The 14,932-nt window shown below is 35.6% G+C and overlaps 1 pseudogene; it reads right to left on the minus strand.

The window, feature by feature from the left end:
- Positions 1-884: 884 nt before the first annotated feature.
- Positions 885-13,735, minus strand: LOC138313891 (eukaryotic translation initiation factor 5B-like; annotated as a pseudogene).
- Between the last annotated feature and the right edge of the window lie 1,197 nt (positions 13,736-14,932).

Consider the following 14,932-nt stretch of genomic DNA (forward strand, 5'->3'; position numbering starts at 1 on the left):
TGCTATATATAACGAAGTTCAATTCTGATGGTATGTTTCTTTCTTCTTTCAAACACAGGTACATAATGTACCAAGGTGTAATCAAAGCTCCCCTAAACCCTGATTGGCCTTCCCATTTATTTGCCCTGATGAAAATTTAGAGTGTGACAGTGTACTAATACTACACTTTCTATCGATATTGTCTGTCTAATTCGTTAGTGGGTTGATCGGAGTTCCTTATATGGTATGGTTATAGGTGAATTCTCATATGATATACCTACCACTGGTTGTTAAGTAAGTGAGCTGTTGTCCGAAAACTCACACCTAACAATTGAAACCAAATTTTTCATCATTAGAAAAATAATTGAAACAGTACAACTGTATAGGATTTTTGGTTGTTCAGTCTGTGACTCCGAATAACTTTGGGCATTTGTGGTCAAGAAGGGTCCTATGTGTGTAGTGGGAGATTTAGTCTGGGAAATCTGTGGAGACGTCGTATACATTTGTAGACTAAAAATCTTTGTCAAAACCACCTTTTGGATATTTGTAGTCGCGGGAAGTCTTCGTTTGTATTATCTAAGCTACATTGTACATAGTTTGACGATATCAAATAATTCATAGTCATTTTGACCTCTGTGACCTTGAATAAAGTCAAAGTTAGTAATTTGAACAAACTAATGACAGCCCTTCATCCGAGCATGATACAGATCCAATAAGAGTACCCTTGGCCTTTCGGTTATTGAGAAGAAGACGTTTGAATGAAAAATTTACAGACAAGGATAATGACGACGAAGCACGATGACTGTAGGTCATCCTGACACTTTGTGAGCTATTTCATTATGACTCAGTTTCACCTCTAATTAGTACAGAGTTTTAAAGGCCAAATGATATGAACAACAACATAATCTTTTTCACCATTTATTTTTCCCAGTTGTGATAAAAGGCATATAATAGGACATAAATGTAAATATAAAAAGTAAACCTCTTTATCTAACAAGGACATTTTACAGACGTAAACTTCAACATCATTGTTTCAAGAGTACATGTACCTCGAAAATTACATAGACATGTATATACAGGTATATAGAACTGTAAATAGCATGGTCATCTTTCTATATTGGAGTATCCATTTGGTTTGGGGTAAATCCGTAGCATCAGCAGCACTACTCCGACATGATTTATAGATTCTGTATAATCTGTCAACTCTTTCTCAAAGTTTCAATAGATCCATGTGAAGCCTTTAGTTATCAAATTGTTCCAGTCAAAAGTGCTTAATAGCGTGAAGGCTGATTGCACTCAGTTTAAGATATAGCAAGACTTCAATATAAACAACTGTAAAACATAAAAGCATTCAAGTTTTACAAATATTATACAGCAAATCAAGTATCTGATGTACACAAAACACCAAAATAGACAGCAGTTATCATAATCAGAGTCAGAATTGGTGAAAAACTCTCCAAACAGTTTAGCGAACAGCTCTTTAAACAATTGTATTTGATTAATATCTAAATACAAGTAAAATGAGTCGATAAGGAGTTTCATATTGGGGAGAAATGTAACAGATGTCAATAAACAGTCTATCATGTCTTTCCAAATGCAAATCAACATTGAATAAAACCTTAGGTCACCCTAACCATTAGTCCATAAACATATAGCTAAATTTATCACTAAGGTCGTGGGATATGAACTTGTGACCAATAAGTGGAAGGTTTGTGGTAAATGGTATTATGTTTCTCATATAGGTAACTGTCATTAATTAGATACATGAATAGAAGTCTGAGTCAATTTACATAACTACACTTCATATCAATAATTCTTTGATGAATCATTATATGGATGTTCACAAACAAAAATAAACCACTTTTAAGGTGAGCTCAAAAAAACAAAGATTGATTTAATATGTATATGACTGTCAAAAATATAGTTGGAGTTGAAGAGTTATCAAAAATATCATGTAGAAAGAAAACACAAAATGTAAAATATGATGGAACTTAAAAGATTGAAAAAAGTGATCTTGACACAATATTGAAACACTGAAAATGAAAGCACTGCAATTTTTGTTTTCATGAACAGCCGTTCACTTTAAGTCATAAAGCTTTCAACAGCGCTTTTGGCAAATAAGGTTCACATTGAATTGTAGGACAATGTCAAAACACAATGAAAATAAAATAATTGCTAACTTGAACATATATATCCATATTTGTCAAAATGTAGTAAAAATGAATCACAATCCATAAACAACACAAGAGTAAGTCTGTACCAATATCTTTAAAATAACAAATTCTTACTTTTGTATATTTTCACTTAATAGATATTTACAATCATATAACATTGGATTTGACCTTCATAAATATTATTATGTGTTTCCCATTAAACTCCCTACAATAATAACTTGTACATGTGTTTGTGACTGAGAAATGATAAGGTCTGTCCTAAAGTGGTTATGCGATTTGGTAAAATGCTATTTAATGATGAAATAGGTATCTACCTGGGGTACCAAGGTCTATTGCAGAGTGTAGTTGTCAATCCTTTTTGACCAAAATTGTTTTTCTTTAATGGATGTCTAATCGATTACAACCAGGTATTCATGATCACAATATTAAAACTAGCAGTATTTAGAATAATATATATATTTCAAACTTTTTTAAAAACAATATGACCTCTTTCCTATATAGTGTTTAAACAAACATGAAAAGAAAACTGAACGGCTATATGGGTGAGATACGTAATGTATGTCCATTTAAAGGGTTATTCTATCAAACAGAAATAGTATGTTCTAAATGATCAACACATCTAATACTACACTATTGTTTTAATCAACACTTTGACCCTCGGCAGTAGGGAACTGTTGCCAAGACCGAAGAGATTACTTGGAGGTATAACTTACCTGCTACCCAAGGTCAATTACATAATGTTTTGAACTATTCCCGAAATAACTACGAGATAAATGATTATTACATGTACCTGACTCTCTATTTAAATGATGTCAGCTTTAAAATCAAGAGACTACTGTACACAGTTTTCACACATACAACAGTAGTATGCAACAGTAATGCTACTGTTGCACGTCAGGCAGTAAGCTAAGAATTAGCAGCATTCACATGTGGTTCTGAAAGCAGTCAAAAAAATTATGTACTTATTTCAGTGCAATCAAATGTTAGTGTAAATGGAGCAGTGTAAATAACAAGACTGTATGATTTATTCTTTATTTGCATATTAAAGAGTTATCTGCCCTTGTGGATAGGTATTAATTGTGATGTCATGTGTTTGCGAGAGTAATGTCATACTTTTTCGGAGATAAACAACGTAAAAAGCGCTCACAAAATAATGACGTAACTATCAATACCTACCCGCAAGGGAGCTAACTCTGTAATATGCAAAGACAGAATTAGCACAATTTGGTGGTTCTATACAGTAAATACCCTTTTACAAAATTTACAGCTTTACGTGAAATAGCATTCCAAAGACAGTGCGAAAAGTGCTTAAATAAAAATACCACTAAATTATTATGTACATCTACAATACTTAATTTATTTACCATGCTTACATAGAGGATCAGGTAAAAAAAAGAATGGTAATCTATATGCAAGGTAAACACTTCCAATAGTAGCTATATAAACTTTATATCTATGATAAGGGACACAACTCATGTTGATCCTACCATTAACCATTTACAAATTTAATAAATACAATTTATACATAGATATAAAACTCTTCCTGGTTTATCATTAACATAATAAATATACGTATTGGTCAAATGGTCAGACTTGTTTTAAGAAATTTTGTGTTTCTTCATCACGTCTATGTCCGTCCCCTCAATCAAGCCGGTTTTCTTTGTGCTCCTTCTTATGTCTCTGGATCCAGTCCGTAGCTGTAATTTAGAAATATCATATTTAAAATCTATCACTACATAATATGGTGTTAGTCTATTGTGTGTTTTTTATTGTTTGCACTGTTAATATTAGTACCACTGATGAACCATACGTAATTAAGTACTCCATGTAAATGTAGTGGCTACATCCGTTGAGGTTGTGTGACAGATATTAAATGGCATATTTAATTAATGATGACATCACAGGTTTATTCTATGCAGTAAGTACAACATTTGACCACAAATAAGGACCCTCACACAAATATACCCCCAATCTTATTTTAAATTTACAGAATTAGGGGGATTGTCTGAAAACCCCCTTCTGTTTTTATAACTTATATATATTACTGGAGGATGGAATTGATGAGTAGAATATTATAAATAGAATAGTTTTAATAGTCACCAGAAATGATTGTATTTCAAGAGTGCCAGTACTATTTCTTATTTGTTTTATCGGTACTTGTAATGAAAGTGAGAAGACCTTGATATTTGTGTAGATAATTATGTTTATGAACAATCTTTTCACTTGAACTTTATTTTTTCAATATTTTGCGAATCAAATTTTCAAGATCATAGCTATGTCCCACAAAATCGCGAAAATATCATCCAGGGTTCTCGTTAAAAGCCGCTTGCCGGCAAAAACTATTTCCTTGTTTACAACCGGCTACTTTTGTCAGAAATCTATATTGGCCACCACGATGGCCTGCGGCCCCCAACCATCTATTATTAATTTTCAACCATCTATTAAACAAGAGATCCCAGAGGGATCTTGGCGCCCACTAAAGAATGATCTATATCTGACAAAGGAAAGATGGATCTTTTCTCTACTTTTTCAACTTTTTCAAACATACTACATATAAAATTTGAGACAGATCGCTTCAGTACCTTTTGAGTAACAAACTTCAACTATCAAAATCCAAGATGACTCCTTGGCGGCCATCTTGTTGATCAATCGGTCCCAAATCACAATATGCACAACAAGGGCCCTAGGGGAACCTACATGTGAAATTTGAGAAAGATCCATTCAATACTTTCTGAGAAATAGCGATAACAAACTTTGAATAAAACAAGAGATCCCAGAGGGATCTTGGCGCCCACCAAAGAATGATCTATATCTGACAAAGGAAAGATGGATCTTTTCTCTACTTTTTAAACTTTTTCAAACATACTACATATAAAATTTGAGACAGATCGCTTCAGTACCTTTTGAGAAATAGCGGTAACAAACTTCAACTTTCAAAATCCAAGATGACTCCTTGGCGGCCATCTCGTTGATCAATCGGTCCCAAATCACAATATGCACAACTAGGGCCCTAGGGGAACCTACATGTGAAATTTGGGAAAGATCCATTCAATACTTTCTGAGAAATAGAGATAACAAACTTTGAATAAAAAAATCCAAAATGGCTGCCTGGCAGCAATTTTGTTGACCAATCGGTCCCAAATCACAATTTGCACAACTAGGGCCCTAGGGGAACCTACATATGAATTTTGAGACAGATCCCTTCAGTACTTTCTGAGAAATATCGATAACAAACTTTGAATAACAAAATCCAAGATGGCTGCCTGGCGGCCATCTTGTTAACCGATCGGTCCCAAAATGCAATATACACAACTAGGTCCCTAGGGGAACCTACATATGAAATTTGAGACAGATCCCTTCAGTACAATCTGAGAAATAGCCATAACAAACTTTAACTATCAAAATCCAAGATGGCGGCCTGGCGGCCATCTTGTTCATCGTTTGGTCCAAAAATGCAATATGAACAACAAGGGCCCTAGGGGAACATACATATTAAATTTGAGAAAGATCCCTTCAGCACTTTATGAGAAATGGGGATATCAAACCTTAACTATCAAAATCCAAGATGGCCGCCTGGCGGCCATCTTGTTTTTCCGATCAGTCTCAAAAACTGTATGGCACAAATAGGGACCAAGGGTAACCTCCATGTGAAGTTTGAACAAAATCCCTACTGTAGTTCTCAAGAAATATCGATAACAAACTTCAACTGCCAAAATCAAAGATGGCTGCCTGGCGGCCATTTTGTTTTTCCGATCAGCCTCAAAATCTGTATGGCACAACTAGGGACCAAGGGTAACCGCCATGTGAAGTTTGAACAAAATCCCTTCAGTAGTTCTCAAGAAATAACGATAACAAAATTCAACTGCCAAAATCAAAGATCTGATGATGGTGGGCTAAAAACTTAGTGAGAACCCTGTCATCCCAGCGAAAATATCATTCCTGCGAAAATAAATGGCTACATGGTACCATGCTGGGAGCATGTCTTTACATAGACCTTACCCTGACATTCCCTGCCACAGTAGTATCTGGCATTCTTTACTTTCTGTTCCTTACACCTGTCAACAACAAACACAAATCTCTATCAAAATCTCATAGACTCTACAAAACAGCAAACTCAAATCTCTATCAAAATCTCATAGACTCTACAAAACAGCAAACACAAATCTCTATCAAAATCTCATAGACTCTACAAAACAGCAAACACAAATCTCTATCAAAATCTCATAGATTCTACAAATTAAAACACTACAATACATATTTCACTCATTCAAGTAATCATTCAGAATTACAAATGTATACAATTTAAACAAAGAAACAGTTTGAAGGCCAGTTTCACAGGCGTTCGTCACTTAACGAAATTCCTAAATTTAAAATTCTGCAAATTAAAGGAAAGCATTACGCAAGTTAAGGAAAAAATCTTGACCTAAGGAATCTTTTCTTTCGTTTCTGGCAATTAATATTCCAATAAAAATCGACCAACAAAAATAATACATGCTGTTATACATACTTGAGACACTTTTTGTAGGCTTTTGACGTAGGTTCCACCTTCTGGCAGTTAGCACAGGATTTCAGGTTCATCAGTATCTTGGAGTCCTCAGCATCTAGCTGATTTTCAAGACATTCATGGAACATTTTTTTCAATTTTCTAGAGGATTCCTCCTCATCTCCTCGTAGACCTGCTTTGATGACATCCATCATGGTCTCTCTCATGCGATCGTCTGCTGATGAAGCATTCGGACTATCTTTGGTCTTCTCATCTGAAAGTTCTTCCTTTGGTTTGAACTTGAAGTCAGACAAAACTTTTTCCAACGAATTCTTTTCATCATCTTCAAAATGTGGCAGCTTTGAGGATTCTGTATTCTTTTTTTCCTGCTTTCGTTTTTCTGCTAACTTCTCATGTTGTTTAATATCATCCAACTTCTGTTGCTTTTTTATTTCTTCAGCTTTCTCATTCCTTCTTACTTCTGCGATCTTTTTCGCTATTTCTTTTCGCTTGGCACTCTTTTCTTCCTCTGACATTTTTGGAGCATTGTCTTTCTTCTTTCCGGTATCTGTGGGAGGATTCGGAGGAGTAACGTTCTCCACAATAAAGTTAACAGGCTGATTAGATGCAGCTCCACCGTCGTGATTCCTTACAGCAGTAAACTTGAACACTCCCTCCATACCCCCCTTTAATATCTGTTCCAAGGGTTTCTCCAAACTTTGAGGCATGTGTGTAAACTGGTGAATTTTAGGCATAGCTGGTTTGGGAGGAACATCAGATTCAGAAGCCCTTTTACCAAGTGGAGATTTCTTTGTTTCCTTTTTCTTTCCCTCCTCTTCTTCCTTCTTTTTTTCCATCTCCTTTTTTGCTTCTTCTTTGAGCCTTCTACCCTCTTTAAGTCTTTTCTCCATAAGATCAAACCCATGCTCAAGCTCTTGTGTAGTTACAGGCTCTGGGCGAGCATCCTTATCCCGACTGACTTCAGTGATTATGAAGTCATCTTTGTCTTCTGTTGTCTTAGATTTTTGGCCTGAGGATGGCATGTCCTTAGATTTGGAGGTTTTTTTAGCAGTGGTTGTGTCCTTGGTGGGCGATGGTTTTGTGGGTGAACTTTTTGTCACTTTGGGCGAGTCATTTGTGACCGTTATTTTTGTAATCGTGGCCACAGGTGATTCTTTGGAAGGTGTTGTCTTAGCAACTGTGGGTGAGTCCAAGGTCGGATTTGTTTTATGGAATCGTGACACTTCCATACCAGGAATAACCTCAGTTTTGGTTTTGTCCTCCTTTTGACCACCCCGTTTACGACATGATGTACAGTTACATGCCAATGGTTGGCTGAATCTACTCTTGTCGATACATGTACAGTCGAACACTTCCTTCTTGCAGGTCTTACAGAAGGGTTGTAGAGGGGGCTGTTTATCTCTTCCCTTCTCAGGCACATTCTCAGGATCAACAGTTCGCAGTCCAAATTCCTTCAGCTCTTCCTCTGATGACAAAAACAAGAAAAGGTTAAATTACAACACGCAGGAAGAGCACAAGAAGAGGTTGGAGGAAAGCTGGAATGCCTATAGAAAACCAATGACCAGGCAATTGCAGGTACTTCGTACCGTGAAATATTCAGGACACTTTTTAATTGATTTGTGCTTTGCAAATATTTTCTGGGTATAAACTTCTGCAGACAGCAAATTCATAGCATGTCTTTGATATTAATAAAGCCACAAAATAATGGGACTAATTCATGTACCACATGATACCCGATAACGTTTGTGTTGGACTAGTATCTCCAGTAGTGATGGAACGTAACTCTTTGTAATCTTCACGCTGAAATTACATTATCCCGCAATAACGTCATTTGACGTCATTCCATCACCAATAGAAACAATAGTCCCAGAGGGATCTTGGCGCCCACCAAAGAATGATCTATGTCTGACAATAATTAGAGGGATCTTTTCTCTGCTTTTCAAACTTTGACTAAATCCTACATATAAAAATGTTCAAATTTCAAATGTCCCATACACAAATTCAAATTTAAAATTATATTGAAATTTTAGTAAATAACTAGAACTGTCGCCAGAGTGGACGACTAATAACCCCTGCTGCACTAACTCCATTTATAATAGGGGAAAATTCAGAACCCTATATAGTTAACTCATCTCCCCTTATGTCAGTGTTCTAGGAACCAAATTTTATCAGAATCTGTCAAGTTTAGGAGGAGTTCGCGGACAAAATTTTGTCTACAGACAGACGGACGGAAAGACAGACAGACAGACAACCCGAATTCCAGTAAAATTAGTCTTACCCCTGTCCTTGTTGACCATGAACAGTAACTCAAAACGTCCTGGGACTCAGGAGTACATGGTCCCACAATGGTGTACGGTTAATCGCCAAATCATATGGGTCCTAGAATACAAAAGAAAATATGTATATCGTGACAATGAAACGCAGATCAATGCAGGAGAAAAACTACTGCGACGAAGAAATAGAACCATTTCTTTAGAAAGAGGAAAGGATATCATTCAAAACTAATATTAGAACTAATGAATTATTAATTTCAAAGAAATCGTGACATATATCATCAAATGAATAAAATATTTATTTGGATTTACATGTATAATACAATTTCATGTATTAATACTACTGTTAACCAACTGATTTCCCCAGCGACTTCATTTCACGTTTTCCTGCCTTAAGACTTTGCGTGGTGATCTAATTTTGAATTCCTGACTTTGATTCTAAGATTCTGCTTAACATGTATTTGCTGGGATTAACAATTTTGTTATCGGCTTTGTGAAATATGCCAAATTTAGTTGGACACGAAGGTAAGATGATTAACACTACAATGTAACAGTAAAACAGAGTTCTGTATTTCACCATGTACTGTTAAAGTGGAATTATTTGCAGTGTGGCAAATATGATTATTTCTATGAACATGTTGAAAAATTCCATGTTCATTATTTCAGTCGGCGACTTTAAGTACTAATCTGATGCCCACGACTAGTAATTTTGCGGCCGGACTAGTGCTTATTGTAATGAATTAGTCCGATTGGACTAGTGGCTTCTGCCCAAATAAAACTGCGTGTTATAAAATGCTATATCTGCAGTGGTCAATTGCATTTTCAACACATTTTCAGTGCATCATTTCAGTCCGGATGCATCATTTTGTTAGAATTGGCATTCATGAATACATCCAGACTGTACTTTGGGTCAAAAATTGTAAACTGATAATGACCAAAGTTCTGAAGTAAAACGGCTGTTCATTTTTTTTTTACTTGTGTTTAAAAAGCCGGCCTAGTAAAATTTTGGGGTTTACTAGTCCCAAGGACTAGCAGTGAAAAGGGTTATTGTCACAGACTGTCATTATAGATACAGAGCCTCACAATATATTGGTACACAGTGAACAATGTGAAAGTTGATGAAGCGAACAAATCCACATGTAAATATATCCATGTTTACAATTGTAACAGAGTAGCGAGCTGCCAGCCGGGTCGAACCCGCGACGCACAGGACTTGCTGGTCCGCCGCTCTACCGAGCGAAAAAATTCTCATGTTTGTACAGTAATCTGTAATGTCTAAGTTAAATATCACTGACTAAGATATATATACTCACAGGTACTTGACCATCAGGATTATCAGGCTTGGTGGCATGGGGATAATTTGGGGTACCATATCCGAATTTGTCATTCTGAAAATAAACACACATTTTTGTGTATATATTACATAAGTATACCTTGTATACTTAACAAAGACAATTAAATCGTGTCAATATATTGTCAAATAAAATGATTTTATGAGAATTGCCTACAAAAACCATATTTTACCCAACTTGAGGTCTTCCGAACGTTGTGATTAATCGAATCATAAACTGATGAGTATAATGAGCTATGTTCACATTTCACAACTTTGCACCTTCCCAGTTTCGCTTTGAGCTGATAAAATCAAATTCTAACCAATTAAGGAACACCAGGTATGTTTGAATAATCAGGAGATATTGGGATTTAGTAAAAATCTGAAGAAATGCATTGTACATAATTACCAAATGTATTTACACACCTTGTAAATTTTTACATGACTTTTGATGTACAAGTGATATTATCCTTCAATATACATTTGAATCTGCATGAACTCTGACCTACTTTGGATCAATTTATTTTGCTGATGTTATTACACTATGTGTGTTCTGTGTGTTCACATTATAAAGATACTTACAATACAGTGTCCACTTATTCTTGTCAATAACTTTTTAAAATTTGTTGGTCCATGTTCTCCCTGTAAAATACATCATTTCAACCAACTATTAATTAATATTCCCAATCAGAATAACATTGTGTAGACTCCTATCCTGAATTGTTACCCTACTCTCTATATAAATGTAAATGAAGTAATTTCGCCTATTGACCGGTCAAAAGTTTGACTGGTGATCGGTACAAAAGTTTGCATGCATTTATTGTTGATGTCATAGACACCGGCGCGCCGGATCAACCCAAATGCCAGTATTCTTTCGGCGAAAGTCTTTCTCACCAGAAGCTCAGTGATAAGTTTAAGATTGTGGTTCAGGTAACAAAACAGTTGTTTCATGCCTTATCAGTCAACTTGGAAAAAGAGTGAAAAGGCATGAAACAACTGTGTACTGTTAATATTTATTCAACATGACTTCACGTTTATAACAAACATGTTTACAACAAATTAATGGTTATTTATTGTGCTGTCATTTATTAGCGAAACTTGTAATGTTTTCTGCATGATTAATGACACTATACATGCAAACAAATGAAGTCACAATCGATACCTATCTGCAAGGGCAGATAACTTCTTAATAAGCAAAGAATAAATATACAAACAAGAGGTCCAATTGCAAGGGCCTTATAATTAATCACCACCTGACAACATTGGGGCAGTTTGAAAAGAAAAAGATTTAAATAAGTTTTCAAAATGGTGACTTTGGCATCCATCTTGGAAAGACAGTGCAATGAGTTTTTGGACTTCTTAGCTATAGGCTGCCCTTCGTTTACATTTATAGTCTTTTTTAGCACTTCTAGAGCTGAAAAACTTTAAAATGTGATTTTCATGATAGCGGCTGTGGTGGCCATCTTTGAATTCAGTCAGGATGATAGCAAGAAGGTTTCAGTTAAATTGCACAGATTGAACTTAAGATGCTATCAATGCCATATGACTATGAATGTTATTCAAAGCTAAGTTTCATAACAGAATTTGTATATCATCAGATTGACTTCTTTTGGCCCCTTCTCCCTGGTCCCTGAGGGAGTCAGTCCCATCATTTGTACAATTTTGAATCCCAACCCTATAAGGATGCTACCATTGCATTATGAGTGCTATCCCATGCTCAGTTTCAGAGAAGAAGTCATTTATATGGAAATAGCCAATTTAACCCCTTTTTGCCCCGCCCCTGAGGTCCCAAGGGGGTCAGTATGACCATTTTTAAGAAATTTCAGTCAGTACCCAATAAGGATGCTACCAGTCAAAATTTGACCAGCGGTTATGAAGAAGAAATTGATTGTTGTGGTATCACATAAGCTCAAAATGGTTACCTTAGCAATGGCATTAGCCACCCCTCCATCCAGGGCCATGAGGACTCGTTCTTTGCCCTTCATTCCTTCAGGCTGTACAAAGAAGCACATTGGCCCCTCACTTGTACTGTCATCCCGAAAAATACTTGATCTCCCCTGAAATACACCCAACAACCCCAAATAGAATACAGCATATACCTGTTAATTTAATTCTAAAATGGTTTGAATTTTTTTCTTAAATAGATGATTTTCAAAAATTCTTATTGCAACAAACCAAACTCAATCTGATTGAAACACAGATCCTTATAACCACTCCGTTCAATAGAGGATCTGACAATATCCCATAAGGGGTCACCAGATGACCTTTATACCACGTGTACTTCAAGCAAATGCAGTTTCTATACCTTACAACATCAATTGAAAACATGTTTTCGCCCCAGTATACACATACAATTAGCTTTGTTGTGCACTTAGGGCGAGATGGCTACATACACGAAAATAATTTGGACAGCTTTTTCAAAATATTTCATCCCCAGTCAAGATTCTGGCAGTGCCAATTTGATTGGTCATTTCAAAAGGTCATCTTGACGTGACCCCTAATAGGATGTTCTCAGATCCTCTTATCCAATGTAGTGATAATAAGGATCTGTATTTTAATCAGATTGAACCAAACTAAAACTTAAGTTTTTTTGCAGCTTTTATATGGATACAGTAAATTATGACAATTATGGTTTTTTTTTGGTATTTTTCTATTTGTTACATGTATATGTTTGCAATTGAATATTCTTGTCAATATTAGATAAGCGGAACACTTCATGAAATCATTTCTCTCTGAGTACACACCCTACTCATAGTCTTGAGTTCCTTTTCCGAGAGCCTTTGCTCAAACCTGAATCCCTGCTGGGAGTGTAATGATGATTCCATCTTCCTTCGGGATCTCTTCTGGTAGGATGCTGGCTACAACATCATCGTCATCCATCATCCAGCCGGGACTCGGTCGGTTCTTTCTATTACTAACGTATATCAGCACTATGTTCAAAAATAAAAACAAAACCTTAATGATATCTGTAATAATAATATCAATGAGATATGAGGTACAAGTATCCTTTCACATGTGGATATGATTTAATAATATTTTACCTGAAAGTCACAAAATGTAATGCCTTACCGAGGGTATGTGAACATTTGAGATACTGAGTGTAGACTATCCTATCCACATATGGAAGTCTCATCACTTGATATAACCAGGCTATACAGTACAAAATAATCGTTATGTGTTTAGGTGGACTCCACTGTACATAAAGACAACACTTACATTTACACATGACTTGTTTGATGGACATCTCGTTCTTGCCATTTATCTTGATTGTAAAGTTGGTGAAATTCGTGCACACCTCCTTCTCTTCCACCTCGTAGTTGAGAACACATGCACACCAGCCGACCCCTTCCCACCATTCCATTTTGTCTGGTAAGTTTTTGATCTTACTCTTGATCAGCTCGGCAGAAAAACTTGCTGAGTTTACCTTCGGTAGTGTCTGTCGTCTCACTTTTATCGCCATCTTTATTATCATCATCATCAGGGAAACACTAAAGCAAAGATAATTCAGATTCAACCCAATAATTAAAAAAAAAATCCCTGGGCCCAGTTTTATGATCATAAACATTCCTTAAATTTAAGGAATCCCTTAACTTATGATTCTCCATAGGAAAGCATTACAGATTTTAAGGAAGGCTCCTTAACTTAAGATTTTTCCTTAAGTTCAGTAATGCTTCCATGGAGAATTTTAAGTTAAGAAATTCATAAAACTGAGCACTGTCCCTGTAAACGCTCCTCCCCTATATTTCAAAGCCCCAATTTCACTTACATTAATCATGATTTAAATGCAGGCTAAAAAATATGAAAACAATTTCAAATTTTTCCACAAAAAAATGAATTTGATTTCTATTGCAAATTTACTGATGGCTTCCGATATATAAATACATATATACATGTGTAATATTTTTGTGGAAGGGGTATATAATTATTATGAACCTGTAGACCAAATTTGGTCCTATATATATTAATTAATTAGATTATAAGTATATATATGCACACCCCATCATGTTTTTCTCTACTTATTTATAATTACCCTGGAATCTTTTAAATAATCAATTAAGTCAAATATGGATAAGCAATTCATAGAATACCTAATGAAAATCCTGTCCGATATGAACTTTATCCTAGGAACTAAACATGAATAATGACAGGTGATTGATACAGCAGTTCAAACTGCATATTAGTCCCCACAATAATTATAATACCTGCTTTGTCTGGTCATTGAAATTCATAACTATCAGACTAATCAGCTAATCAAAGAGAATACAAAAAGGTACATCATTTTTTGATAGGCTTGTATAGGTAAGTCCTATACATATAAGTCTACATTGTTTCATGAACCTGGTGCCAGGGGTTTACTATCACTGTGTCCACACATGCACAGAGTCTTAGGTTTTGCTATAACGTAGTTAAGGGTGGCAATAATGATTGATAGTGAAGCCCCAAAGATCACTCCAGAGCCTGAACAATTTCTCACAGTGATTCAATGTTGTGATTTTGAGTTGAATGATTAAGTTACTGTACATTTAAGTCTGCTGTAAACATTTTCGTAACAAGAGGCCCAAGGGCCTTAACAGTCATCTGACTACCTTGGAAATAGTCATATAGGAAATTAATTAGATATGGTGTCACAGTACAAATAGCCTTAGCCATCTTCGATTTGGGATCAACCAGA

This window comes from Argopecten irradians, unplaced genomic scaffold (assembly GCF_041381155.1).
Source record: "Argopecten irradians isolate NY unplaced genomic scaffold, Ai_NY scaffold_1030, whole genome shotgun sequence".
NCBI lineage: Eukaryota > Metazoa > Mollusca > Bivalvia > Pectinida > Pectinidae > Argopecten > Argopecten irradians.